Source organism: Argiope bruennichi, chromosome 4 (assembly GCF_947563725.1).
Source record: "Argiope bruennichi chromosome 4, qqArgBrue1.1, whole genome shotgun sequence".
NCBI classification, from domain to species: Eukaryota; Metazoa; Arthropoda; class Arachnida; order Araneae; family Araneidae; genus Argiope; species Argiope bruennichi.
In genome coordinates, this window is record NC_079154.1 from 100,229,077 (window position 1) to 100,235,076 (window position 6,000).

Consider the following 6,000-nt stretch of genomic DNA (forward strand, 5'->3'; position numbering starts at 1 on the left):
TCATGATTTTTCAAAACTTGTTTTAGTATTCTAGAAATTCAAAAAGTTTCCAAAAGGATGGAAATTCAAGCCTTTCTATTCTCGAGAAATCGTCCTTGTCAATCTAAATGCACATCGTCAAGAATTCAGAACATTGATATCCGTGCAAGCGCATGAAAAGCGAGTTTCTCCATAATTGTATTTTTATAGATGGGAAAAACATGGCTATCAAATGCCATGGCAAGCGATGCATTTGTTAAGCTAACGATTGATGCCATAATTTTCATCTTCATCGTAATGTATCGGAAAAAAAGTAAAGTTATAATCATCCGGTTTTGACATTTTTTTTCTTTGAAATTATAATATTTAGTTTAACTAAAAATGTAAATGATTATTCTGTATGTCGCAATTTAAATTGGGATGTGTTAGAAAAAGTCAATATATGGAACCTGCATCCCTATAGATTAAATACTAGTCCTCTTTCATGTTCGGTTGGTTCGCCAGAGATATTCGTTAAATTTAATTTCAGTTAAATCATTCATGCATAAATTTATGATTTCGTCGAATTATCAGATATAATTAAAACTATGTTATTTTAACTATCCTACATGTGTTCTATGCATTGTGTACATAAACTTATATCCAGCGCCAAGACCATGAAATATGGCGTTATTAAAAGACCAAATATGCAAAGCATTTGACTTCTAAATTTCGTGGCACTGTAACTTCACTTTTTTGTTCGTTTTATAAACTACACAAATATTAAATATATCTCTACTTCTTAATTTCAAATAATGAAAAAAAAATCACACGTTGAAATATTGTCGAAACAATGAAAATGGCTTTAGATTCTGGGCAACAGTGTAATCTGTCTTTGAAATTTAGGTAAAATATAGTCGCCGAAGTCGCCGATATTTAGGAAAAAATTTGCATGACTTTTAAATTGGTATAGGTAAATACTTGTTTAAAACAATTTTCAAAAGTACAAAATTCATTTTCGTGGAATAATATTTTGGAATTTTGATAAAATGATTTACTGTTTTATAGTACACGAATAAAAGTATTGTATTTATCTTGTTCATTTCTATATTTAAAATTCTAGAGTCATAGCTGCATTCAGAATTTTTTGAAATTTTCAGAACCGAAATAGATGAAAATGTTACTTATTGAAAAAGGGTCAGATTATTAAAACGGATTATGAAGACTTAAATACATAAAATGTAACCTAAAATGCAAACCGTAGAATAATTTCTTCTATTAAAAACAAGGTACTTTGGAATTTTCCAATCGTGAATTTTCTTAATTTGGGATTATCCCGTCTGCCATTTTCGCCAATCCCGATGTTATCGCCAAAAATTAGCTTTGCGCCATTAACCGCAAATTGCTTTTTATTACGATGGCGCCAGATGATTGGCGCATTTTCGCGAGTGTTGACAGGTCGACGGGATAGTCCCAAAGTACCAAAAACGGTTATTTTAAAGTTCAAATTAGAGTTATTAAAATATGTTCAGACTTTTTATGATTATAATCTAGCCACTTTAGCTTAGCTAAAAGACCAGAATTATGGTTCTATAAAGCTTTCCAATGACTGAAATATGGTTTCCGTTGTCATAATATATTTGATGAAGGCCATTCACTGTGCCATTTTATTTTCAGTATAAATAAGCACTAGTAATTCGTACATTAATAGAGGCATAAAATAAAGTATTTATCCATAAAATGCATCTTGGCTGAGTTGAAGATGGGAAATAATCATAACAGATTCAGCCAATATTATGAAACGGATGGTGAAAATTTAAGATAATAATCCTTGGTATAACATTTAATTGTGGAAAGAATTATTATTAAACATATAATCATGACTTTCATCACATTAAGGCCAAGATATATGGCATAAATAAATACTTTCCTACAAATGATACTTTTTTTCTAGGTTTAATGACATATTTAAGAAATGGAAATCATAAAAGCATTACGGAATAACAAAGATTATAATGAATGATTCTAGACAGATGAATATTGTGATGAGATATTGATTTCGAATATAAGAAGTGGAAATTAAGTAATGAATGCTGTAATTCTGTACTGCACAATGATAATACTGTAATATTTTGGTCTTTCACACTTTGGAAGGAGCGTCTAAACAACGGCACACACCAAAAAATAGACACGGTATTTACAGAATGTGAAATTCTTCCATTAATTAGTATCCTCAATGTAAACTTATTTCCATAATTTTGATGCATTTATTAGAACCAGAGAACCCCGCTTTGAAATTAGTTAATGTATATCACGAAATGGGTCATTATTGGCAATATTTTATGAATTAATTATTTTCATCAAGTTATTGATAAATTTTGTTAAAAGCAAATGATGCATACACAAAAATTACACTATACAATAACCATTTAAAACATCCTATTCATAAATGCACGAGACAAAGCAGCAGCATATTCTGAAAACTAAATTAAATTGGCAAGAAATATTTTTCCGAGAAAATAAATATTTATTGCATCTGTGAATAACAGCATAATCAAATAATATATTATAAATTTTAAGCTAAAAGCAAATTATTCATATACAAAAATTACATTATAACCATATAAAATATCCTATACATAAATGTACGAAAGCAGCAGCATATTCTGGTAATTGATTAAATGGTAGAGAAAATTTTGGCAAGAAATAATTTTTCTGAGCGAATGAACACTGACTGGATCTATGAACGCAGCATAATCGAATTATATATTTATAAATTTTAAGTTAAAAGCAAATTATTCATACACAAAAATTGCATTATAATTCCTTTAATTATGAATGATAGAATGATATTTATTTTCTTGTCGACAATGAATACATTCACTGAAATTGAATGATATTTAAAGAAGAAATATGAATACCATTTATTCTTATTTTTTGGTTTTATTATTCAAAGTATACTTAAGGGTAGACAATACTTTTTGACGTTACGCCTTCAGCAAAAACAAATACATTTTTTGTGTCCGACTCGTGAGCATCCAACTTGCCAAGTGAAAAACATGGATTTTCTAGATTCAAAACAATAAGTTGGCAAAGTTTTATCGCCATCTGATGAACGGTAAGACAGAGCATAAAATACGAATAAACATTCATTTTTATATAACATATAATAATTGCAATGTAGCTATAACTTTCTCGCAAGTGCAAACAATAAGTTGGCAAAGTTTTATCGCAATCAGATGAATGTTACGGCAGCGCATAAAATACGAACTACCAAAAATCCAATTTTATATATATGATACAATATTGGAAAAAAACTGATACTTAAACGATCGAATCTATAGATCCAAAGAAAAAGCAACAAGCCAACTACAAAATGAAAAGAAATCTTATCAATAGTATCAAACATTAGTGCAACTTGCTTATTTTCTTGCGACTCTTTTCCCTTGTACACAAACAAGTAACAGAGCTGTTATTGAAAAGTCCTTAAATTTTATCCGCCTATTTCCATGGAAACGATTTGAACTAATGGACAGCTCTCCTGTCACATTTGCATCCGTAAAGAGTTGGAGATATTGGATTACTGTGATGCCTCAGTTGAAAGCGAATGGCTTGTTTGATATGCAGCCTGGGAGAAAAGGAGACGCTGAATACACTCCATACCGACAGTCATTTATCAAAAGGGCTTTAATTTAGTTATCTAAACGGGGTTTACAGCCTGGTAGCGGTGTAAAACAAGAGTGAAAGTTTTGGATGTGAAGAATTAAAGTCATTGATGGGTTGTTGACAAAGGTGAAAAGATTTTACAGTGCTTTCAAATCAATGTTTCTTAATGGTGACTTTTAAAGCATTCGATGAAAGATTTTAAACTTAAAATGTAGTGCAAGAGGTTGGATTACTTAAAATTCATAGCCGATTACTGTTCATCGCAGATGACGTCAAGCATAATTTTAAATTTAATTAAAGAAATGTTCATTTCATTCTTCATTGAAACATTTTGTTATATAAAATAGTCTCAGGATAATGTGAGATGAATTTATTGTATTCAAAAAAATTGGTGCTGATGAAATGGTATTAAAGTTATTACACTAGTTTTCATGTGACCTAATTTATAACTTTGTTTCCTAGTCAATGTCTGCGAGTCTTGAGATGTCCATAAAAACTCCCAATTATTTCTTTCATTTATTTAAATATTATCATTACAATTAGACCTAATACCGTTCTGCTTTATTCGTTTACGAAAAGTATTGCTATTTTAAATCAATTAAGTATGCATATGACACTAAAGATATTTATGAATTCCACTATTTTCTATCGACTGTTGGAATATGGAATCTAAATTATGATTCTTATACCATGCATCCAAATTAACAATTTCCTTCTGTAGTCATTGTGTGGCTTTGTTCGAATACTTTTTTGTATTATTTATACACTTGCAACTATAAACCATTGTGGTTAACACACTTGCAACTGTAAACCATTGTGGTTAACACACTTGCAACTGTAAACCATTGTGGTTAACACACTTGCAACTGTAAACCATTGTGGTTAACACACTTGCAACTGTAAACCATTGTGGTTAACACACTTGCAACTGTAAACCATTGTGGTTAACACACTTGCAACTGTAAACCATTGTGGTTAACACACTTGCAACTGTAAACCATTGTGGTTAACACACTTGCAACTGTAAACCATTGTGGTTAACACACTTGCAACTGTAAACCATTGTGGTTAACACACTTGCAACTGTAAACCATTGTGGTTAACACACTTGCAACTATAAACCATTGTGGTTAACACACTTGCAACTATAAACCATTGTGGTTAACACACTTGCAACTATAAACCATTGTGGTTAATACATTTGCAATATAAAGAATTGTGGTTAAATATACTTGCTACAGTACACCTTTATGTTTAATACAATTGCTACTTAAACTCTTGTGGTTAATACACTTGGCATGATAAACTCTTGTGGTTTCAACACTTGACAGCAATATTTCATCCGCGCCAGAAATTCTCTACTATTTATGAAGTTCTAAGATGTGTAATTTTGATTCAGCTAACTATACATATACATATAAAATATTCATAGATTCTATAAAATTTTTATTTCGTTATAAACATTTATGAAATATTTTTTTTGTTTTAAAATGACATAACTTGACATATCTAATTCAACAAAGCGTTTCATATTGTTAAATCCATTAAAACCATAATACATTACGGAAATGTTGTTTGCTGATACTGGTAAATATTCCATGCTTGCAATCTGGGAGTGATAATTATAGAAATGGCCAAAGATATCTAAGAATTTCATGCTCGGAAAAATACCACGACTGTTGACATTTTATCAACAGCTGAAGAAAAAAAAAATCTTTTGATGTATACTAAATAGAATTGTACGAATTGCTACCACACGTGAATGGAGTAATCGTAGTAAAATATTTTTAAGTGTTTCAGAGACTTTACAAAATATTTTAACCTCCGGTTTAAACACGCACATTTAAATGTTGTCTGAAACTAAACTTTGATCAAATATAAATTTTACTAATTCATTACTTTCAAAAATACTTGTATTTCGATTTGTTTCATTGATCACAATAATATGTTGATTTTACAATAATATCAAGTAAAATTATTTTATATATATTTATTATGAAAAGATCTGATATTTCAGTCAGAAATATTTGCTCTCTTTCCACACCATCTAATGATTTTTGCAACTTTTAGACGATTCGAAACGAAAAACTGAATGAGTGCTGAATTACAAATATCACAAGAGAGAGAAAAGAAAATTTCGTGTCAATTTTGTACTAAATGTGTTTCCCAGACCGGTGTAGATCACATCATTTTCCACTCCAAGCGACAGCTGAAGTACCCCTTCCTACTTACTCCAGACATTGGCAACATTTTTCACCGTTCTTTTTAAATACTTAGAAGTGTATTGGATGCTTACATCATTTTCTCATCACATGAAGGATTAATGAAGATTGCGGTCTAAAGAAATTCAAAAATGCATTCATAAAAGAATAAAAG